This window comes from Orcinus orca, chromosome 1 (assembly GCF_937001465.1).
Source record: "Orcinus orca chromosome 1, mOrcOrc1.1, whole genome shotgun sequence".
Classification (NCBI taxonomy): Eukaryota; Metazoa; Chordata; class Mammalia; order Artiodactyla; family Delphinidae; genus Orcinus; species Orcinus orca.
Window position 1 is genome coordinate 116,649,299 of NC_064559.1, and position 25,182 is coordinate 116,674,480.

General features: G+C 42.3%; 1 long non-coding RNA gene across 3 annotated transcripts; it reads right to left on the reverse strand.

Moving 5' to 3' along the window:
* Positions 1-7,203: 7,203 nt before the first annotated feature.
* LOC117202628 (uncharacterized) lies at positions 7,204-25,163 on the reverse strand. Of its 3 annotated transcripts, none has more exons than XR_007473310.1 (3): positions 24,618-25,163; positions 18,501-18,687; positions 7,204-17,254 (listed from the first exon to the last, which is right to left on the reverse strand). It is a non-coding gene; the product is annotated as an uncharacterized LOC117202628 (long non-coding RNA). The 3 variants fall into 3 exon arrangements; XR_007473311.1 differs by having other exon boundaries at positions 7,204-15,998; positions 24,618-25,162; XR_004485112.2 differs by having other exon boundaries at positions 7,204-7,749; positions 24,618-25,159.
* Between the last annotated feature and the right edge of the window lie 19 nt (positions 25,164-25,182).

Below are 25,182 nucleotides of genomic sequence, written 5' to 3' on the forward strand. Positions count from 1 at the left end.
TTTTAGTTCCATGAGTTTTTTGTAGGTTCCTTAGGATTTTCTATGTAGACAATTACATTGTCTGCAAATAGGGAACGTTTTACTTCTACCTTTATAACCTGTATGCCTTTTATTTATTTTCCTTGCCTTATTGCACTGGCTAGGACTTTCAGTATGATGTTGAATAGAAGTGGTGACAGTGGACATCATTGCATTGTTCCTGATCTTAGGGGAAAGTATTCAGCTTTTCACCATTTCATATGATATCAGCTCTAGGTTTTTTTATAGATGCCCTTTATCAGCCTGTGGAAGTTCCTTTCTTTTTTTCTTTTTTAAAATTAATTAATTTATTCATTTATTTTTGGCTGCGTTGGGTCTTCGTTGCTGCACGCGGGCTTTCTCTAGTTGCAGTGAGCGGGGGCTACTCTTCGTTGCGGTGTGCGAGCTTCTCATTGCGGTTGCTTCTCTTGTGGAGCACGGGGTCTAGGCACACAGGATTCAGTAGTTGTGGCACATGGGCTCAGTAGTTGTGGCTTGTGGGCTCTAGAGCGCAGGCTCAGTAGTTGTGGCGCACGGGCTTAGTTGCTCCATAGCATGTGGGATCTTCCTGGACCAGGGATTGAACCCATGTCCCCTGCATTGGCAGGCGGATTCTTAACCACTGTGCCACCAGGGAAGTCCGAAGTTCCTTTCTATTTCTAGTTTGCTGAGAGTTTTTAATCATGGATGGATGTTGAATTTTGTCAAATGCTTTTTCTGCATCAATTGATAATGATAATGTATTTTTTCTTCTTTGGACAATTATGACAAGTATGGTAGATTACACTGATATATTTTTTAGAATATTAAAAGGATACATAAATACATATATAAAATATATATAATTTTAAAATAAAGTGTATGCATACACACATACGTACATATATATATATATACACACATATATACACACATACATACATACACTTTATTTTTAGAGCAGTTTTAGGTTCACAGTAAAATTGAGCAGAAACTGCAGAGAATTCCCGCCTCCCTATCCCCTTCCTGCATGCAGCCTCTCCCATCATCAACATCCCGAATCAGTATGGTACATTTATTTGTAACAATCAATAAGTCAACACTGACATCATTATCAACCAAAGTCCATAGTTTACATTAGGGTTTACTCTTTGTATTATATAGTCTATGGATTTTGACAAATGTATAATGACATGTATTCACTCTTATAGTATCATGCAGAATAATTTCACTACCCTAAAGATATCCTGTGTTTTATGTTTATCCCTCCCTCCACCCCACCCTGCAACCAACCACTGATCTTCCTGCCTCCCTATTTTTGCTTTATCCAGAATATCATACAGTTGGAATCATTCATTATGTAGCCTTTTGAGATTGGCTTCTCTCACTTAGTAATATAAGTGAAATATATATAATAATACATAAGTTTCCTCTATGTCTTTTCATGACTTGATAGCTCATTTCTTTTTAGCGCTGAATAATAGTAGTCCATTGTCACAGTTTGTGTATCCATTCACCTACTGAAGAATATCTTGATTGCTCCCAAGTTTTGGAAGCTATGAATCAAGTTACGATAAATGTCCACGTGCAGGTTTTTGTGTGGATGTAAATTTTCAACTCCTCTGGGCAAATACAGTTCAATTGCCATATTGTATGTTTGGTTTTATAAGAAACTGCCAAACTATCTTCCAAAGTGGTTGTACCATTTTGCAGCCCCATCAACAATGAATGAGAGCTCCTGTTGCTCCACATCGTTGTCAGCATTTGGTGTTGTCAGTGTTTTGGATTTTAGCCATTTTAATAGGTGTATAGTGGTATCCCATTGTTGTTTTAATTTGCAATTTCCTAATGACATGTTATGTTGAGCCTCTATTCATATGCTTACTTGCCATCTGTATATCTTCTTTGGTGAAGTGTCTATTCAGATCTTTTCCCCATTTTTAAATCAGGTTGTTCATTTTCTTATTGTTGACTTTTAAGTGTTTCTTGTATATTTTGGATAACAATACTTTATCAGATATGTCTTTTGCAAATTTTTTCTCCCAGTGTTAGGTTTGTCTTCTCATTCTCTTGACAGTGTTTTTTGCATAGCTTTTTAAAAAAGTTTTAAACTTTTTTAAAAGTTTTAAATTTTAATGAAGTCTGCATCAATTTTTCCTTTCATGAGTCATGCCTTTGGTGTTGTATCTAAAATGACCTCACTAAACCCAAAGTCATCTAGGTTTTCTCCTATGTTATCTTCTGAGTCTCATAGTTTTGCATTTTACATTTAGGTCTATAATCTCGAGTTAATTTTTGTGCAGAGTATAAAGTCTGTGTCTAGATTCATTTTTTTTGCACATGGATGTCCAGTTTTTCCAGCACCATTTGTTGAACAGCATATTTTTTCTCCACTGAATTGCCTTTGCTTCTTTGTCAAAGATCAAATGACTATATTTTTGTGGGTCTATTGACTGATTTTTGAATACTGAATCAGTCAGCTTTGAATTTTTGGTCATGATGTGTTATTCTTTACGTATATATATTCTATAATATATATGTGTATATTATATATTGTTGAATTCAATTTTTAAATTCTGTTGAGAATTTTTTTTTTTTTTTTTTTTTGGCCATGCCAGTGCACGGCATGCAAGATCTTAGTTCCCTGACTAGGGATCGAACCTGGCTCCATGCAGCGGAAGCACCGAGTCCTAACCACTGGACCGCCAGGGAATTCCCCTGTTGAGGATTTTTTTCATCTATGTTCATGAGGGCTATTTGTTTGTAGTTTTCTTTTTTGGACTCTCTTTGGTTTTGTTATCAAGGTAATGGTAGCCTCCTAAAATAAGTTGGAAAAATCTTCCCTTCTCTTTCTGTTTTCTGGAGAGCTACTGCTTTTTAAAAAGCTGAAGCTGTATCGTGGCCAAATCGACTGTACATTCAAGGTAACGTCACTCAGCATTTTTTTTAATCCATGAAATTTATTCCACAGCAGGTTTTTTTTTTCGAAAATTATGCCTGTTAGGAGTAGAGGCACCCTACAAAAGGAGACTGACCACTTGCCAAATTTCTGTCCTGAATAGTTTTTTGTTTCTGTGTTTATTTTAGATAATCTTGGGAGACCCTGAAGACTTTTTGGACTTCTGGTAAAATGATTTCTACTATTTGGAATCCTAATTCTGTTGGATTTGGATTTATAAACAATTTGTAAAGGCCTAATACATTTCCAAACCACTTAATCTTTGTACATACTTCAGAAGAAAATAGTTTATTTTAAGGGAAGAAATATATATATGTGTGTGTATATATGTATATATGTAAAAATCAATGGCTGTTATTGTAATGGAAAATAAAAACTATGACAATTATTGTGTGAAACAGTGATTTAAATATTTCTATTTTTTTCTGGAACCAGTGACACAGAGAAAACATTCCTCCATAAACAAAGACATGGAAGTGTGTATTGCTGAGGCATATTGGTGATCAACAAATACTTCCATTTGCCCTGAAAATCAGATGTATGAAGGGCCATAGTAGAAAATAAAATTGGAATGGCAGTTGGGGGTAAGGGCCTTAAGTGATAAGCCCTTAGACTTTATTGACTACTCACTCAGATTTTGAGCAGAAGAGGTGATAAAGAATAGAGGTTAAGGGCTTCCCTGGTGGCACAGTGGTTGAGAGTCTGCCTGCCGATGCGGGGGACGTAGGTTCGTGCCCCGGTCTGGGAGGATAGAACATGCTGCGGAGCGGCTGGGCCCATGGGCCATGACCGCTGGGCCTACGCATCCGGAGCCTGTGCTCCGCAATGGGAGGGGCCACAGCAGTGAGAGGCCCGCATACCGCAAAAAAAAAAAAAAAAAAAAAAGAATAGAGGTTAAGGACCCAAGTGGAGTGAGACAGATTAGTTCCAAACCTAGTTCTGCCACTTAGGAGCTATGTTTCCTTTTCAAGAGACTTAATTTTCCTAAGCTTCTATTTTCTTATCTACAGAATGGGGTTAATGACAGTATCTACTACGAAGGGCTGTTATGAAGGTTAAATAAGGTAATATAAAGAGAGCCTGGTGCCTGCCACATACCAAATATTCAATAAATATTCGTTGCTCTGTGGTAGAACTGTGATTCAGAACTATTAATCTGGCAGCAGTGTGTATAAGTGATGTAAGTACATGGCTTTCCTTCTTAAAACAGAACCAGAGCCTTTCAAGGTTTGTGCCAAGAATACTTCAGGAAGTTGAATCTCCAGGTGGAGTGGCATGTGTCTGAAATTGAATTAACAAGATTTAGAGGCACTCTGACTGAAGGTCAGGGAAGAGGGAATCATGACTGCATTACTGTTTTCTATATTCCAGTGTACCCGTATACTGTGCTATTTTTAAGCACTGAAATTAAGGTATTTTTACTGGTGTAATACCATTATTTTAGACCTCAGTCAGCAGCTTTATTTACTCTTCTTAGGTCCTCTTCAAACCCTCCTTCCTCCTCCTGCTCTAACCTCCTCCTCATCACTAACCATAAACCAATACCATTTATCACCATAAACCCTCCCATCCCCTCCTTACCACCCTGTTCCAGTAACTCCCTACCTCTTCCAAACTTCATCTCTTACAAACTTCATCCTCCACTACGCTCTCTCAGCAAAAATGCTGAGCGAGGACTAAAAAGGAGGAGTCTTTGAAGTAGGAAATCTCCCCATAGGGGATGGAGAAGAGTCAGACCCAGCTAGGGCCATCTCTTTTGGGCTCACAGGAGAGAAATCATTTTCAATCAGAAGAAGTAGTCCTGAAAACCCTATGGGTTGCTAAACTGGGCAGGAAAGTCTAGAAGCTCTTCCTAACCAGCTACATCATAGATGATGTGTATGGATATGTGTGGGGTAGAAGTGAAGTTGCAGAAAGCAGCAGAGCCAGTAGTGGCCAGAAGGATATTTTGTAATTTGTTTACAATTTTTGTTTTTAAATGTGTTAAATAATATTTAGTTACATTAATATTTTTAAAACTTTATAAATTCTAAACATGTAAAAAAATCCAGTATTTTGGCTTTGCAGGAAATTAAAGCAGAAAGTTTAAAAATATAATTTTGCTCTAGTATTGTAACTACTCACTAAGAGAGGAATCAAAGATGGTTTTAAGTGTGAAAGACCATGGATGACAGGTATAAAAATAGGGAATGTCACATCAGGACTATCAAACATTGTCCTGTACTGTAAGATATGATGTCATGATCTGGATCCCAAACTGCTTTCTTTCTTTTTCTTTCTTTCTTTTTTTTTTTTAAATTAGAGAGAGAGATTTTGTAGTTTTCCTTTGCTTTCCTTTGGTGTCAGCACCAAGTACCAAAATATTGGATTTTATTTCATTAAGTGTGCAGAATTCATAACATTTTTTAAAAATTAGTGAAACTGCTGCTAATTCATATGCCTCCAAGCAAAAACCCTCCTCTGTTGTTGCTTCCAATTTGCTTGTTGCAGAAAACCAGATGAATTAGTTTAAACTACCTTAGTGCAGACACCTGACTCAAACAGGCTTAAGCAGAAAAGGAAATTTGTTGCCTCCTGTAACTGAAACATCCAAGAGTTTTAGTCATGACTCGTTCCAGGGGCCCAAATAACATCAGAAGTGGATTCCTTCTCTGCCTCTGTCTCTGTCTATCTCTCCTCTGCTTTTCTCTCTATGTCGGTTTCATTTTCCAGCTGGATTCTCCCCCTTGATAGCCCAACAACATGTCTGGTCTTAACATCGTAACAACCTAGCAACCCCATAAGAGTTGCAGGCGAAGTTCTGGGTAGGGCTCTCAATAGCCCAGGTTGGGCCACATTCCCATTTCAGAATCAGTCACGGTGTGGCCAAGGGACTGGCCAGATCCTTGTACTCATTCTTCGACCTTGTGGGTAGTATCAGTCCTATCAAAACCACAAAACTGAAAGTTAGAGAGAACTAGTTTCCCCAACGGAAAATCAGATAACAAACCTGTTAGAACTGCACCTAGAATCATAGCAAATTGACTCTAAGAGAGGATCGAAGAATGTTGCCCATAAATAAAGTCCATGAACTCTGGTATGTAAACTTTGTGACATCTCTTTCAGTAGTTTCAAGTGATTTTTCAGAACTGAGGGCATGGAGATGTTCTTCTGCAGAATCATCTTCTGTCAGCTCTTTAAGTGTGGGCACCTCTTAGGGTTTTATTCTCTGAATAATTAAGTTGTCACATAAATGATCTCTGGAGAAGATGAATTGTACCATAATCTGACAAGCTGTATTTCTCTCATTTGGGATTGTACCAGCAAATAATTAGGTTGTAAAGAGAACCTCACAGGGTATCTAAGCCACCTGGAGTACAGACAGAACAACCCTTAAGTGTAGAATTTAAGAACTAAAGGAATCTGGGATTGTTTTCCAGAATGCAGCTAATTTTCAAAATGAGATGTCAATTAAATAAATATCAACTGAACACGGTTCCATTACTGATTGCTTCCATAGTATTTATTTCCCCATTTTTCCAACAGTAGTACCCAGATTTTGTATAAGGCAAGCCATTTATGGCCAAATGGTTTAAGTAAGATAAATCCCACCTCTGGTTTTAGAAGTAGGTTCTGATTGACTTATGGCACTATTTCTGGTCATAATAATTCATTCAAGGATGGGAATATGACCCAATTTTGGCCAGTTATACTCAATTCTTGAACATCTATTTGAATGAATAAAAATCTCTCTCTTAATTGGATGTAAATCCACATGCACATAGCTTCAGGAACTATTGGCAGCCATCCTGCACCAGGAAGGGAGAGTTTGCTGAGGATGACGCCAGTCTCAGGAAAAACTAGGAGAGAAAAACTAGGTCCTGGTCACATTATTTGAGTTGCTGGGTCAAGCCATGCTTGAAGCCATGTTACTTGTGGATGTTTTTGGTAATGTGCACCAATAAATTCCCTTCACTTTTTAAAGTCAGTTTGAGTAGAATTCTCTGTTTGTTACCTGTTACTCTAACACAAACCCCAACTGAATACAATTCTGATGCTAACCACCTGGAGGTAGTGTAAGACTACGCAGGTTTAAGGGCACGGTCCTCAGCAAGACTGCCCTTACTTCAGATGCCATCCACACTTTGAGAGTCCCCAGGTCACCCACACTTCTGACCAACTGGCAGAAATTCAAGGGTTCCCATTATCCCATCAGGTTCAATAATTCACAAGAATAAATCACAGAACTAAATGACTCAGAAAAGCACTGCACTTAACAATTACAGTTTTATTTAAAGGATACAACCAGGGCCAGCCAAATGAAGGGACACATAGGGTGAGGTCTGGGAGGGTCTTCAACATGGAGCTCCCATATCTTCTCCCTGGGGAGCCAGGACATGTCACCTTCCCAGCACACCCGTGTTCACCAACCAGGGACTCCTCTGAACCTCAGCATCAAGATATTTTATTGGGATTTCACTGGGAAGGCATGACTGATTGGATCATTGGTCACATGATTGAACTCAGTCTCCAGCTATGTTAGAGATGTTTCCTCAAGCTCTCTCTCCCTGCTGTCCCCTCTGCCTCTGCATTCATTCAATCTCTCACCTGCTCTCACCTGAACTCTTAGTACAGCTTCTTAGTTGCCATTCTTATTCCATGCCACCTTCCCACAGGTTTGGCCTCCTCGCTCTGGCAGCTTCTCTGCCTTGATTAAGCCCCAGGGGATGGGCTTAGTCTGGAACAATAGGGGTGGGATTTCTTTGAGCCTATTTAACCTGCAGTTCGAAGACATTCTTGAAGATCCTCATTATCTGAAACAGAGAATACAATTAAGGGGAAATTTAGGTTGTTTCTCCTCACTATTCCCTCTCCCTCTTGCAAAATGTGCCTTTTTCAGGTTCATGTCATCTAACCATTCATCTTTTCTCCCTTCTGAATGCAATGATCTTCCAAACTCTTGGCCACTTTTCTCATTCTCTGAAGATCTGCAAGCACCTGGCTCATGGCCTTCCTGTCCCCTCAACTTCTGCCACTCCCCTGGGCAATTATAAAGTCCATGTGGCCTCTTAGCTTCCTGTTCTCATTATCTCCAATCCAATGAATTTCTTCTCAACTCTGCATCATCCATAATCCTCTTCTGTTTTCATGCTACCATGTCTCCTTGGCTCTCGTATCAACTCTTATGGCTTTAGACACAGTCTGTGTGCTCATGACTCCTAGCTATTCTTCCAGCTCAGACCTCTCTTCTGAAATTCATACCTCCATATTCAGCCGCCTTTTCAGCATATCCCTTTATATGTCTCATACTCGGGCATCTCAAACTCAACTTCTCAAAACTTAGCTATTGCTCCTTTGAACTTCCTAGGACAAATCTGCATTTCAGCAAATGATACCATCAGCCATTCAGTTGTGCCATCTATCTTCCTCACCCCCTTTTGTCCTATCAAGTCCTGTTCATTTTACCTCCAAGATATATCTTGAATCTGTTTACTTTTCACTATCCCCACTGCTGCCAACCCAGGCCAATGCATCATCCCTTTTCACCTGGATGACTGCACTAGTGTCCAACAGGTCTCTCTCTATTTGTTCTTGTACTCATTCAATCCATTCTTTACATAGCAAGCTTCATGAGGGTTTTTTTTTTAAGTGCAAATTTTACCTTTATTCTCCTTAAAATCTTTTAGAGGCTTCATAGGATGATGTTCAAGATCTTTTGCATGTTCGACAAGGGCCTTGCGTGATCTGGTTCCCACAGTCTTTCTAGCTTGCCTCCTGCCGCTCTCCCCTTTATTCACTGGGTCAGTCACACAGCCCTTCTCTCTTTTCTGAAGATGCCAAGCCCCCTCATGCCTCAGAGTATTTACACACACAGTCCCTTCTACTGTGAACGTTCTCCATGCCCTACTCCAATCTTCATCTACCCCTTATTGTGTGACAGAAGCTGTGGCCTGAATAAAACACAACTCTCTTCCCTTAAGAGCTCATAGATTAATAAGAGACCTACATGTAAGCAAAAAAAGAAAAAAATTCCACCACAGTATAATAAATGCAATAGAAGTATGGCCAAAGGAAGAAATATTTATCTATCTCTGAGAGTCAGGAAAGGACATTTAAGTAGAAGAACCAGTATGTCCCAAGGACACAGGCAAGGACATGAGGAGATATAAGCAGTTTGGTGCTGCTGGTAAAGGTGAGGAGGTTGCAGGAGGTGACTTGGATGCTGTGTTGAGGGGCTTGAATTTTATCCAGTAGGCAAAGAGGGTGTCCCCTACAAAGGATTCTACGTAGGAGAGACATGAATACATATCAACTACAGTGCTATCAAACTGGTAAGTAATGGGAGAGAAAGACATCAAAAGAAGGTGAAGGCAGAAAGTCAAGTAGGAGAATACTATAATAGTCCTAGCAAGTGGTGATGGCAACTGAATTAAGGCGAAGGTAGTGATAATGGAGAAGAAGATGGAATGAAGATATTTCTAAGGGGTAGAATTGATAGGACTTGGTGACTGAACAAAACATGAATCCTTGCCCTTATAGAGCTTGCATTCTAGTGTGGAAGGCAGATAATATATCCAATAAACAAATGCAAAGCAACTGACAAAGGATTAATGTCCAAAATTTACAAGCAGCTCATGCAGCTCAATATCAAAAAACCAAACAACCCAATCCAAAAATGGGCAGAAGACCTAAATAGACATTTCTCCAAAGAAGGAATACAGATTGCCAACAAACACATGAAAGAATGCTCAACATCATTAATCATTAGAGAAATGCAAATCAAAACTACAATAAGATATCATCTCACACCAGTTAGAATGGCCATCATCAAGAAATCTACAAACAATAAATGCTGGAGAGGGTGAGGAGAAAAGGGAACCCTCTTGCACTGCTGGTGGGAATGTGAATTGGTACAGCCACTATGGAGAACAGTATGGATGTTCCTTAAAAAACTACAAATAGAACTACCATATGACCCAGCAATCCCACTACTGGGCATATACCCTGAGAAAACCATAATTCAAAAAGAGTCATGTACCAAAATGTTCATTAGCTCTATTTACAATAGCCAGGACATGGAAGCAACCTAACTATCCATCGACAGATGAATGGATAAAGAAGATGTGGCACATATATACAATGGAATATTACTCAGCCATAAAAAGAAACAAAATTGAGTTATTTGTAGTGAGGTGGATGGACTTAGAATCTGTCATACAGAGTGAAGTAAGTCAGAAAGAGAAAAACAAATACCGTATTTTAACACATATATATGGAATCTAAAAAAAAAAGGTCATGAAGAACCTAGGGGCAGGGTGGGAATAAAGACACAGACCTACTAGAGAATGGACTTGAGGACACGGGGAGGGGGAAGGGTAAGCTGGGACAAAGTGAGAGAGCGGCATGGACATATATACACTACCAAACATAAAATAGATAGCTAGTGGGAAGCAGCCACATAGCACAGGGAGACCAGCCTGGTGCTTTGTGATCACCTAGAGGGGTGGGATAGGGTGGGTGGGAGGGAGACATAAGAGGGAGGGGATATGGGGATATATGTATATGTATAGCTGATTCACTTTGTTACAAAGCAGAAACTAACACACCATTGTAAAGCAATTATGCTTCAGTAAAGATGTTAAAAAATAAAAAAAAATAATTAAAAAAACCCAAATGCATACATGATATAATCCCTTTAATGTTACAAGCTATGAAAGAAAATAGAGCAGAGTAAAATCCCAGCAAATGAAGGAGTTATTTTAGATGAAGTAGTCCCTGTGAGGGGGTGACATTTGAACAGAGAAATGAGCCATGTGAATATCTGGAGAAAGAGTATTTTAGGCAGAGTGAACAGCAAGTGCAAATGTCCAGAGATGGGAATGTGCTTGTCATATATTTGAGGAATAACAATGAGACTAGTGTGACTGAAGCACAAAAAAAAGGAAGGGGAGAATGGGAGAAGATAATGTCAGAATATAGCAAAAGACCTCGTAGATCATGGAAAAAACCTTGGGTTTTATTTTAAGTGTGATGTGAATCGTTGGAGGATTTTTGAATAGGGGAGTACCATATCCTAACTTATACTGTAAAAGGATCACTCCCAAAAGACTATCATGGGGGAAGTGTGGAAGCTGGGTAGCCAGTTACAAGGAAGGGATCTATGTAAGAGATGATGGCGGTTTGGACTAGAGTAGTAGTGATCAAGTTAGTGAGAACTGATCAGACTTGGGATATATATATATATTTTTATAAATGTATTTATTTATTTATGGCTGTGTTGGGTCTTCATTGCTGCATGTGGGCTTTCTCTAGTTGTGGTGAGCAGGCGCTACTCTTCGTTGAGGTGCACAGGCTCCTCATTGCAGTGGCTTCTCTTGTTGTGGAGCATGGCCTCTAGGCATGATGGCTTCAGGAGTTGTGGCACACGGGCTCAGTAGTTGTGGCTCACGGGCTCTAGAGCGCAGGCTCCGTAGTTGTGGCACTCGGACTTAGTTCCTCCACAGCATGTGGGATCTTCCCGGACTAGGGTTTGAACCCACGTCCCCTGAATTGGCAGGCAGATTCTTAACCATTGCGCCACCAGGGAAGCCCTGGGATATATTTTGAAGGCAGAGCTGATGCAATGTGATGATGGATTGAATGAGGGTAGTAGAAAAAGAGAGCAGTCAACAATGACCCCAATATTTCTGGCCTGAGCAACAGGCTGAATCACAGAGCCAGTTACTGAGATGGAGAAGACTGAAGGGAATTAGGTTTGATAAACAGGGACTCAAGAGTTTGATTTTAGACATGTTTAGTTTGGAATACTGTTAGACTTCCAAGTAGAATAGTTATTGGAGATATGAGTCTGGAGTTCAGGGGAGAGGTTAAATCTATAGATATACATTTTTGGATTTATTGGCTTATAGGTGACATTTAAGATGATGGAATTGGTTAAGATTTTCTAAGATGAGTGTAAGCTAAAACTGAGTAGAAGTCCAAGGATGGAACACTAGAATACTCTAATACTTAAGGGTTGAGAAGAGAAAGAAGATCCAACAAAGAGACTGAGAAGTGTCCAGTGAAGTGAGAAGAAAATCAGTAGAGGGTAGAAGCCAGGTAAAGATAGTCTTTCAAGAAAGAGGAAATGATCAACTGCTTAAATGCTGCTGTTAGGTCAAGTAAGTTGAGAATTGGATTTGGCAACACGAAGGTTATTGGTGACCTTGATAAGTCTAGGTGAGAGATGATGGTGGTTTGGACTACAGTAGTAGTGATCAAGAGGGTAGAAGCCAGGTAAAGGTAGTCTTAGAAGAGTAGCAGGGATAAAAGACTCATAAAAGTTTTTAAGTATCAGGCTTCCCTGGTGGTGCAGTGGTTGAGAGTCCACCTGCCAATGCAGCGGACAAGGATTCAATCCCTGGTCTGGGAGGATCCCACATGCTGCGGAGCGGCTAAGCCCGTGCATCACAACTGCTGAGCCTGTGCTCTGGAGACCGTGAGCCACAACTACTGAGCCCACGTGCTGCAACTACTGAAGCCCACATGCCTGGAGCCTGTGCTCTGCAGCGAGAGAAGCCACTGCAGTGAGAGGCCTGCGCACTGCAACGAGGAGTGGCCCCTGCTCGCTGCAACTAGAGAAAGCCCACGCGCAGCAACGAATACCTAACACAGCCAATAAGAAATAAATTTATAAAAAAAAGTTTTTAAGTATCATAAAAGGTTAAGATGCAGTAGAAAGAAAGTGAGAAGATTCTCTATATAAAGGGGAGCAGAAAAGTAGTGTAGTAGCCGAAGAGACATATGCCATCAAGGGAGGGTTTCTTCAAGAAGGGAGGGAGGACTGGTGATGCAGGAGAGAGAGGAGAATAAGTGTGGAAGCAAAGTCCTTGAGTAGGTGAGTTGTCTGGATATTTGAATATTTAGGCCTGGAGCTCAAGAGAGGGTAGAGGCTAGAGATACAAATTTTGTAATGATTAAATTATATATGAAAGGGACAAATATGAGAGTGGATGAAATTAGGAAGAATGAAAAGCAGAAGCCAAGGAATAATCCTGAGGTATCAATTTTTTTTGACAACAGCACATGGCATATTGTTTCACTTCTCATGCCTGTTAAAGCCTTTCCTTCCCTAGATTCACACCCATCTCTCATAGTACTTTACAAAAATCTTCATTAGCACTTATTTCATTGCATTTACGTTATATATCTGCTTCTTCCACCAACCTGAAGGCTCCCTCTGCCAAAAGCTTTATCCATCTTCGTTTCTACAACTCTTAACATAATGCATAGTAGGTGCTAAATGAATGAGACATGGAGCAGGGGGAAGTTAATCCACAAATAGACTGTGTGATATATAAGCATCAGGAAGTGTGAATATGCCTTTTATGCCTTTCTGAAAGAAATATACATGTTGGAAGGAATTCATCAGTGATGCTATCTGGAGTTTTCTTTGTAGAGAGGTTTTTAATGATTAGTTCAATTCCTTTAAAATACAAAATATAGAATTTCCTGTTGGTTATTGTTTCAGTGTTGATAAGCTTTATTTTTCAATAAAATTTTCCACTTCATCTGAATTGCCAAATTTATTGGTATAAAGTTGTATCCTCTTATATTTTTAATAGCTATAGGACTTGTGGTGATGCCCCTATTTTATTGCTGATATTAGTAATGTGTTCTCTTAAACTTTTCCTTGATTAGCCTTGCTAGGAGGTGATTAATTTTTTGTCTTTTTGGAGATTAATAAGTTTTGCTCTTGTTGATTTTCTCATTTTTTTGCTTTCTATTTTTATCAATTTCTGATTTTATATTTATTTTCTTTTTTAAAAATTAATTTATTCATTTATTTTTGGCTGTGTTGGGTCTTCGCTGCTACATGCAGGCTTTCTCTAGTTGTGGTGAGCAGGGGCTACTCTTCGTTGCAGTGCATGGGCTTCTCATTGCAGTGGCTTCTCTTGTTGTGGAGCACGGGCTCTAGGCGCACGGGCTTCAGTAGTTGTGGCTCATGGGCTCAGTAGTTGTGGCTCGCGGGCTCAGTAGTTGTGGCTCACGGGCTCTACAGCGCAGGCTCAGCAGTTGTGGCACACAGGCTTAGCTGCTCTGCATTATGTGGGATCTTCCCGGGCCAGGGCTCGAACCCGTGTCCCCTGCATTGGCAGGCAGATTTTTAACCGCTGCACCACCGGGGAAGTCCCTTTATTTTCTTTTTAAACTGTCTTTGCAAAAATTTCCTTTCTCTCAATTTCCCTCTGAGCTCTGAATCCCAACAGTAGTTCTCAAGCCAAAGTGTCCCATTAGAGGAGTCCCAAGTCTGGAAGGAATGAACCTGCATTATTACTCTACCATGCTCAGTAGTTAGGTAGGAGTAGGTTGTGGGAAATGTGGCCTCAGATGTGAACACACTGGTGGATCCAGATCAGTATCTGGGTTCATCAGTTAACTATGCTACGCACAGCAGGAAATCCAGTGGCACATTTTCAGAAACACCACAGTCCACTCCTTTGACCCACTGATCTATACACTTCTTCTTGTTGGTTTGGGGAGAAGCTCTTCCATGGTTTCCATGGGCCTCTCTTCCTGATGAGAAACTTGAAAGAGGAAGGTTAGTGGAATGAACTATAGAAATTGGTCTGGAGGCCACAGTTGATACTCATTCTCTCCCTTTTCCACTATCCACTCTAAATTCCCCTCACCCTCAGTTTTCATCTTAGCAGGTCTTGGTGGCTTATGTGGTGGTATAATCCAAACCCTTATTCTTGAGGGGACTGAGCTCCTAGTAACCACACCCTTCTTAGTCCAGAGTTGCTGCATGTGTTCACAGTTACAGTGGGGCAAGGGAGTATCAGGAGATGCCCAAGTGGATCACATGGATTCTGTAAAAAGCCGTGATACCTTCTCCTACTGATCAGGGTCAGTTATCCTTGTCATGATGGTGACTTCTCTTTTCACCTACTGGTCCCTGGAATAATGAGTCCAAAGTGCCCCAGCAGCAGTCATAGCTTACAGTTCAATGGGACCTTTGCTGTGTCCCTTAACAGGAGTGCAATCCCGTTGGGGACCAGTACCTCCAGCCCTATATATCCCAGGTTTGTGGGTACAGGAAGCACAAAATCCTCTAGTGGGTCATTGGTAGTAAAGGTAAATGGAGCTATTCCTGCATCCACTCCTTGGTTAGTGGACCTATGTACTTTTCCTATTGGGTTCATAAAGGCCTGGGATTTAATGTGTATAACATATCCTGAATGATAGCATCTTGTTTTTTCAGAGTTGCCTCTGCAGCATGTGGGAGGCTGGAATAATGAATAAGTGAAATGAATGGCATTTCACTTGAGACTTTAGAAAGCCATTCCAGCTCTTTATCAGGTCAGCTTTTTCTGGCTGGTGCGGTACTAGGTCATGGGTCCACTCTCGCACTTCTTTTACCATGAAGCAGTTGCCCTGGTTGGATGCTATGTTATGCAGGATTCTGTGCCTGTGGATCAGACACTCCACAAATCCCAATTCAGTAATGTTGGCTGAGGATCTGTTGGTGGAAAGGAAAACCCATATCCAGAATAGCTATCTATCACTGTGAGAATGAAGCACTGGCCCCCGCAGAATGGAAGGGACTCAAAGTAGTCAACTTGTCACCAAGTAGCCAACTGTCTCCATGAGTAATAGCTCCATTTTGGGGGCTCAGCATTGGTCTCTATTGCTGACATGTTGGACATTTAGGCATTAGTAGCTAGATCAGCCTTAAAAAGTTGGAGTCCATACTTTCTGGGCCCATATATAGCTTCTATCTCTACCACTGAGGCCACACCATTTATGTGTCTGTATTAGTTTCTTAGGGCTGCGTTAACAAAGTACCACAAATTTGGTGATTTAAACAACAGAAATTTATTGTCTCACAATTCTGGAAGCTAGAAGTCTGAGACCAAGGTGTCAGTAGGCTTGGTTCCTTCTGAGGGCTGTGAGGGAAAATCTGTTCCATGCTTCTCCCCTAGCTTCTTTGGTGTTCCTTGGCTTCTCCTGCATCACCCTAATCTCTGTTTTTATCTTCACATGGCATTCCCTCTGCATATTTCTGTCTTCATATGGCCTTCTGTTTATAAGGATACCAGTCACATTGAATTAGGGGCCCATCCTACTCCAGTATGATGTCATTTTAACTAACTACAACAGCAAGAACCCTATTTCCAAATGTCACATTTTGAGGTATTGGGGATTAGAACTTTAACGTATGAATTTGGGGGGGATACAATATAACCCACAACAGTGCCCATCAGGCTGGTTCCAAGGTAGCCAATGATTAAGGCTGGTAATGACAACTGCATGAGTTATTTTCTCTACTTAATTGTTTAGTACCTCTTCCCTAGTGGGTGCAAAATATGATACAAAAATCTTCACACTTCATGCCCACTCATGTATATTCACCCACAAGACTCTACCCTAGACCTTCTTGTCTTTGGTCTTCCAGTCTTTTTTCTTCCCGGCCCCTTACCAGCGGGCCAGGCCATTGACACATGCCCAAGAATCTATATATATTCTTACTTCAGTCTGTTTCTCCTTATACACAAACCAGATGACCAGGGACAATGTTTCTAACTCTACCCATTAGGAAGATTTTTCCTCTCCACTATTTTTCAAAGCTTCTCAAGTATGTGACTATAATGCGGCCACTATCTAACTTTGGCTTACATCCACATCTTAAGCTGACTCACCCATAAACCAAACTCAGGCTTTACCCCTCCTTCAGCTGGTCACGGTATTGGTGCAGTTGTGGTGGGTGACATGGGGGTCTGGACTACCTGGTCATGCAGCTTACAAGTACCTCAGTTGTGCTTGAGCTCCATCTCAGATGCACCATTTCCATCTTACAATAAATGCTGCTGGGTCCATCTGAACACCAAAAGAACCAAGGCCGTAACAGGCAGTTTTGGACACATGACTACTTGGAGTCCCACGGTTAAGTGTTCGGTTTCTTCCAAGGCCTAGTATCACATTAGTAGCTGTTTCTTAAAACGTATATAATTCTCTGCTGCAGATGGCATGGCCTTGCTCAAGTTCCAGTGACTGCATTGTGATTTTTCCACTGAGGCTTACCATAAGTTCTGTCTTAAGTCAGTTTGGGCTGTTATAACGAAATACCATAGACTTGGTGGCTTAAACAACAGACACTCATTTTTTCACAGTTCTAGAGGCTGGAAGTCTGAGATCAGGGTGCCAGCATGTTCAGGCTCTGGCAATCCCTTTTCCTGATTTGGAGACAGCCACCTTCTCATTCTCACTCTGTCCTCACGGGGTGGGCGGAAAGTGCTCTCTGGTATCTCTTCTTCACCATCACATTGGGGGTTAGGGCTTCAACATAAGAATTGGGCAGGGGGACAAATTCAGTCCATAACATTCCACCCCTGGCCCCTAAAATTCATGTCATTCTTAAATGCAAAACACATTTATTCCATCCCAATAGCCTCCAAAGTCTTAACTCACTCCAGTATCAACTCTAAAGTCTCATCTAAATATCATCTAAATCAGATATAGTGAGACTCAAGGTATGATTCATCCTGAGGCAAAATTCCTCTCCAGCTGTGAATCTGTAAAATCAGACAAGTTATGTGCTTCCAAAATACAGTGGTGGGAGAGGCACAGGATAGACATTCCCATTCTAAAAGGGAGAAACAGGAAAGAAGGAAGGGGGGATGCGTCCTAAGCAAGTTCAAAATTTAGCAAGAAAATTCCATTAGATCTTTAAGGTTTGAGAATAATCCTCTGGCTCAGTGCTCAGCCATCCAGGTCCAGTGGGGTGGCAGCATCACCCCCAAGGCTTTGCTGGGTAGTCCCACTCCCAAGGCTTCAGGCAGAAGCCGCCTGCCTGTCAAAACTGAGGCAGTGGCCCTGGTGATCATCTATCACTCTGTCCTGTCCAATTCAATAAATCTAAGAGCCGTCCTTCATTTTTCCCCATCTCTGTCCCCTTCAGTTCAAACTGGCAGTGCTTCTGCTCATGTAATCCTGTAAACTCCTTATCAAGTGATAATCTCATCACACCATTGGTATTTGAACATGCTTTCTCATTTTTTGCAATATGGATAGGCTGAGAATCTTCCAAATCATCAAGTTCTGGTTCCTCTTTGCTTAACAATTCTTTCTTTAATTCATCTCTCTCCTTTCACATTTTACTGCTAGCAATCAGGTGAAACCAAGCCCCTCCTTCAATACTTTGCTTAGAAATCTCCTCAGCTAAACATCCAATTTTATCACTCAAATTCTACCTTCCACAAAACACTAGGACACGGTTCAGCCAAGTTCTTTACCATTTTATAACAGGGATCGCCTTTCCTCCAGTTTCCAATAACATATTCCTCATTTCCGTTTGAGATTTCACTAGATTTGCCCATAATGTCCATATTTCTAGCATGTAACTTAAAATTATTCCAGCCTCTACCCATTACCCGGTTCCAAAGCTGCTTCCATATTTTTAGTTATTTTTTACAGCTGCACTCCACTGATAGTATCTCTATTAGTCAGGGTTCTCCAGAGAAACAGAACCAATAGGAGTTAGATATAGATATAGATGTAGATTTATTATAAGGAATTGGCTCACATGATTAGAGAGGCTGAGAAGTCCCAAGATCTGCAGTCCGCAAGCTGATGACTTAGGAGAACCAATGTTTAGTTCCAGTCTGAGTTCAAAAGCCTGAGAACCAGGACACCGATGGTATAAGTTCCAGTCTGAAAGTTGGCAGGCTCAAGATCCAAGAAGAGCTGATGTTTTGGTCCAAGTCTGAAGGCTAGAAAAGACCAACATCCTAGCTATGCAGTCAGGCAGGAGGAATTCCCTTTTACTCAGCTTTTTTGTTCTATTCAGGTCTTCAATTGATTGAATGAGGCCCACCCACATTAGGGAGGGCAATCTGCTTTACTCATTCTACCAGTCCAACGTTAATCTCATCCAGAAACACCCCCCACCCCAACACACCCAGAAAATGTTTGACCATATTATTTGGGTACTCCATGTCCCAGTCAAGTTGACATAAAATTAACTATCACAAGCTCCAAAATGCATCTTTTCCCATTCTTGACACCTCTAATACAAAAGAGTCTACTGGAATATATGGCCAAGTGGCAGAGATGCTTGTACAGGAGCCTGGACCTTCTGAAGAGCCCTTCTCCTGTTCTGGGCCACAAAGCTGGAAATCTTCAATACTACCTGGTATATGGGCTGGAGCAGTATTCCCAGGTATGGAATGTATTGCTCCAGAACATAGAGAACTACCAAGCCCTGTGAATTCTCCTTTGTGGTAGGGGATGCAAGATGCAACAATTTGTTTTTTACTTGGAAGGATATACTACTAGCACACCTCTAACCAGTGGACCCTTAAAAATTCACCAAAGTGGCAAGTCCTTGAATCTTTGTAGCATTTTTCTACTCTCTGGAGCACTGGTCTTACCAATACCTCCAGCATACTAGCCACCTCTTTCTTGTGCTTGTCTGACAAGCATAATATTATTTATGTAATGGGTCAACTACTGAAGCCTGCAGTAGTCTACAGTCATTCTCCAGGATCCATCTGCAAGGGCCAGACTGGCTAATTAAGTGGAGACATGATAGGGACCATCCTCCCTCCACCCACATTCTTTAGGTCTTTAATGGTGGCACTAATTTCCATTATGCCCCTGGTATGTGATATTTGTTTTTTTAATTCACTATGTTGGCCAGGGGTGAGTGTTTCCACTTGGCCTTCCCCACTATGATAGCTCTTACTTCACACAGGTCAAGGATTTAATGTAGGTAGGTATCACTCCAACCGCCAAATATATCAATTCCAATTATACACACAGGAACCGGAGAAATCACCATCGGGTGGGTGCATAGACACAATGGACCCACTGTAAGCTGGACTTTAGCCAGGACCCCATTTACTACAAGGCCCCCATAAGCCCCCACTCTAACAGGGGCCACGACAATGCTTTGGGTCTCAGGGTCCTGATGTCAACTCAGACTCTGAGTAAATTTTCTGGTTATTCCTCTTCCCCAGTGTGTACAGTCACCAAAGTAAATGGCCACAGGTCTCTTTGGGGAAGGACTGAGGAATCATTACATGTATACTTGCTGCAGTGCTGCAGGATCTGCCACCTCTTAAGTCAATGGGTTTCAGATCTGAAGAGTGGCTCAAATCCAGACACTGAACAAGGGATAATGACTTTTGGTGCAGTGGGGGGGAACCATACTCAGGCTCTTGCTTCTCCATTTTGGCCTTTTTTTGGTTGTAGATGTTAACTTTGCCCCTAGAGATGCCAAGTTCTATATCCATCTCCACAGTTCGCTGTGGGTCAGGCCCCCTTGGTTGCCACTCTTGTCAGATGTTGTTGGTCTTTGTCATAATTGTAGCCTCCTGGCTTCTGGTGACTAAGTGCCACCATCTGGTCTCTCTTACCTGGGGGAAGGGGAATATCATTCCCATAGTTATTAATGAGCCCCAGCTCTGTGACTGTTTCTACTGTCAGCCCAGGCAGCAGAGAACTTCTTGGTGATGCTCTTGCCCCTCACCAGATTTCTGATGGCCTCAGTGAATGGTGTGTTTTCTGGGCCTTCCTGTTGAACATAATCTTCTGATGGGTCTTCTGGCTTCACAAACCTATTCCTGCATGCCCACTTTCCTGTCTTTTTTTTCATTATTGTATCATATGCCAGGGCAACTGGGGCATTTCTACTTTACTCAGCATTGGCCGTCACTTTCTCTAGGTTTCTAAAAGCCTCCCGGCAGTGAGTTTTTTTCATCCCCAAGAGTTCTTGCCAGGGTGTTAAATCCTGTGCCTCAAGAAAGTGCTCCCAATTCAATGAATTCCTGATTGTCTAGTCTTATATTCCAGCCACTTTGATCAAGCAACCTCAAATTTCAATTGCAGGGTACTCCCCTGGCTTCTGTCTATATATGCGAGCTAATTCTTACAGCTCTTTGTATTTAATCTCTTTCCTCCGTTATCAGGCCCAGTATGTTCTCAGCTGGGTTTTTTTTTTTAATATAAATTTATTTATTTATTTTTGGCTACGTTGGGTCTTTGCTGCTGCGTACAGGCTTTCTCTAGTTGTGGCGAGCAGGGGCTACTCTTCCTTGCAGTGCACAGGTTTCTTATTGCGGTGGCTTCTCTTGTTGTGGAGCATGGGCTCTAGGCGCACTGGCCTCAGTAGTTGTGGCACATAGGCTCAGTAGTTGTGGTGCACGGGCTTAGTTGCTCCGCGGCATGTGGGATCTTCCCGGACGAAGGCTCAAACCCACGTCCCCTGCATTGGCAGGCGGGTTCTTTTTTTTTTTTTTTTTTTGTGGTACGCAGGCCTCTCACTGTTGTAGCCTCTCCTGCTGCAGAGCACAGGATCCAGACATGCAGGCTCAGCGGCCACGGCTCACAGGCCTAGCCACTCCACAGCATGTGGGATCTTCCTGGACCGGGGCATGAACCCATGGCCCCTGCATCAGCAGGCGGACTCTCAACCACTGTGCCACCAGGGAAGTCCCTCAGCTGGGTTTTGTTAGGATTTAACTCTAGTTACTGGCCTGGCAGCCAGGACAGGAAGTAGGGGCAACTTCAATGTTGCCTCATGGGGCAGTGGCTCTGCAGTGTCTTTCAGCATGCAGAGAATAATACGAAGAGGTGAACCACCTCTGCAAACTTTGTAAGTTCATGTGGGTTTGCAGAACTAACATCCTTACAGATGTCCATCCAGAAGTCCTATCCCTTGTTTCAGGGTTTCAGGTTTTTGCAACCAGGGCCCTGACCTGCTTTGGTTGCACATTTAAATGTCTCTGGAACTCTGTTGCCTCTATCACGACCTGAGTCTGTGGCTTAACTGTGTCAGCTCTTCCACTATAGGACATAAAAGCCTCTTTGTAAGCTACTAAAGAGGTTTTCTGTCTCTCACACTTAGGCATTAACCCAGGGAGAACCCTTGCTTTCTCCTTATTCCTTTTCAGAGTGTCAATACAACTTAGCAGTAACCAGCCAACTCCACTGTCCTTGTAGGCATGTTCCCACTCATATATTTCACATGCCTGAAATTCTATCTGCAAGGGCTTTCTCCTCCACTGGGATGTTTTCCCAGGTCACTACTGATTAAATCTTTAGCAACTGGGTCACCACCTTGTGCTAGGAGCTACCCATGCCCCTAAACTGCTCAGGATAGCATCGTCTTTGCTTATGAGGTAATGAGTGTGCCAGTCCTGAAACTTCAACTTATTATGTTTTCTTGGACCTCTCCTAGTACCACTTGTGCTAGTTAGGGCCCTCTGAGAGGCAGTTGCCAAGGTGGGATTTGACATGTGTATTAGCCAGGGCTGCCATAACAAAATACCACAGACTGGGTGGCTTAAACAATAGAAATTTATTTCTCCTTTATTTCTGGAGGCTAGAGGTCCAAGATCAAGGTGTCAACAGGTTTGGTTTCTTCTGAGGCCTCTGTCCTTGGCTTGCAGATGGCCACCTTCTCACAGTGTCCTCACATGGCCCTTCCTCTGCAAACATGCCCCTGGTGTCTCCTTACGTGTCCAAATTTCCTCTTCTTATAAGCAATCAGCCAAACTGGATTAGGGTTCACCCTACCTAACACCTTCATTTTAACTTAATCACATCTTTAAAGGACTCATCTCCAAATGCACTCACATTCTGCAGTATTGTGGGTTTAGGGATTCAACATATGGATTTTGGGAAGGACACAATTCATAACAACATGCAAGATATTTTTAGGGGAACTATCTGTGAAAGATAAAAGGGAAGGGAGCAAGGGAAGGTGGGAGAGTCTGCAAACTGTGACTCAGGCCTGACACCTATGAAGGAGAGGGAAAAGAAAGGATTGAGAGTAGGCAGGGTCTCAGACCACAGCACAATTTGAAGAAAGTTCAAGCTAGGATGATGGGTTCTCCAGCCAAAACTGCCCATCAGAGACCCAAACATTACAGCAATGAAGCACATTAGCCATGTTCAGTCATTTATAAGTTAGACAGTTACAGGAACATAAAGAATTCAGTTTGGGGATCAGTTCTTACTGGTTTCTCCAGTAGTGTCTCCAGTCCACCCTGACCATTCTGCCACACTTTATTTTGCTCCAGGAGCCATGTGCCTAACTCTCCGAGATGTTTATACACCTTTCTCAGTTTCTGAATCTAGCTCATTCTCTCATGCTTTACTCCATTCCTTTCCTTTCTGTCTTCTGTGGCTCATTTTTTCAGAGGGACAGCTGGTTCAACTTTTAATGAAGCATTTATTGAATGGAATTGATTATAGGCAAGAAACTATACTAGGTGCTGGATTTTTTTTTTAATTTATATTTTTTCTGCATTGGGTCTTTTTTGCTGCACGCAGGCTTTCTCTACTTGTGGCAAGCGGGGGCTACTCTTCGTTGCAGTTCATGGGCTTCTCATTGCGGTGGCTTCTCTTGTTGTGGAGCACAGGCTCCAGGCGTGCAGCCTTCAGTAGTTGCAGCACATGGACTCAGTAGTTGCGGTGCAAGGGCTCAAAGGCATGCGGGCTTCAGTAGTTGTGGTGTGCAGGCTCACTAGTTATGGCTTGTGGGCTCTAGAGCTCAGGCTCAGTAGTTGTGGCGCACGGGTTTAGTTGCTCTGCGGCATCTTCTGGGATCTTCCCGGACCAGGGATCAAACCTGCGTCCCCTGCGTTGGCAGGCGGATTCTTAACCACTGCGCCACCGGGGAAGTCCGTAGGTGCTGGATTTTTATTCCATAATGGTCCACTTTCTTGGGAGAAACCAAGATTTCCCTTCTTATCCACAATGAGAGCTACCTGTGGCTCCCTTTCACTTATGATATATAAGGCACAAACACATTTACCCAGAGGAGTCTACATTCAAATAATTTTGTGAGACATTCACCACCACATCTGATATGAGTAAGGGCTGCAGAGCACCTTGCATCCCTGGGTGTTCAGGAAATACTATTATGCTCAAGTACCTATATAGGTACATAGGTAATATTTATGTAGGTATATAGGTAGTTACTATATATTAATTTCAAGAGAACTTCAAAAGAGAGGGCATACTGAAATTAACTAAAATTTTTTAATAGAAAGGGCACATTAAGCTGACCAGAAACTAAAGGATACCATTCCTTTCTCAGAAATCTAAAAGGTCCCTGAGGATTGCCACTTGGAATTTCTCCTCAGTTTTACTGGTGCCAAACTTCTTATTGGCTAGGGACCACAAAACGAAATTCCTGTCGAATTTACGAGGGAAAGAAATAAATGTTGGGCAAAACAGATGTCAATACCCAAAAGGCTTATTTCTACATTTCCCCTACCACTGAATTGCCTTGGTCATTTACAAACCTAATCTAAGGCTAAGTTATGAACTTAACTTGAGAGAGACAGGCCTGGAGAGGTTAAGGCCTTGACCAGTGGTATATCTTTAACCAGAATCGGAACCCTTGCGTTTCCCTTTCAGTCATACACTGCCCACTAAATGACTCCCTAACTGGTTATCTTTCTTGAACACATAATTCATTTACAGTCTTTCTATGAAGCTGTGAAGTTGCTCTCCTATGCTTAGGGAATGGAAACATGAAGCACAAAAAAGACGGCACCTTCAGCTAATTCATGAATAACAGAAAAACAGTGAACAATTTGAATCCCACATCCAGAGCTCTGGGTCACCAGGTCGAAAGCCTGTACTGGGGGCAGCGGGGAGAAATGGAAGGAAATGCTAGTAAAATTACCTTGACCGTGCGGAAACTTGAAGACTTTCCTACCGACTAGAACTCACCAACTTTTCTCAACAAACGAGCCATGAGAGGGGAGTGCTGAAGCGACTGGACTCGCCCCCGGCGCCCGCTCAGACGCACCGGAGCGCACCTCATCACCTCCCAGGTCGAGTCCTGGAAGCCGTCACACAGCACCTGGAGGAAGTCCGCGCCGGAGCCGGAAAAGCGAGGAGTCCCGCCAAAGGCCGGGCAGGTGAAGAGCGAAGAGAGACTGGGACCAACGTGCTCTGGCGGGGATTGCGGGAGTCGGCGAGGGACCTATCAAACCAGGGTTCAGACAGACCGACTCTCCATACAAGTTCCCCAGTTGCCAATCTTGGGATGGCTTCACAACGTCTCTAAAACGTGAACTCTCACCACACACCTACCGTTCCGAGCGCCCCTAGCAACCACAAGCAATTAAAAGCGGAAGAACGACCTTTGTCCCGCCCTCTCTGGAACTACCGAGGCCGGGCGGGGGAAGCGCGTTGGCCCAGTCACCTCGGCGGGAACTCCGACCAACCAATAGAAGGCAGGTACA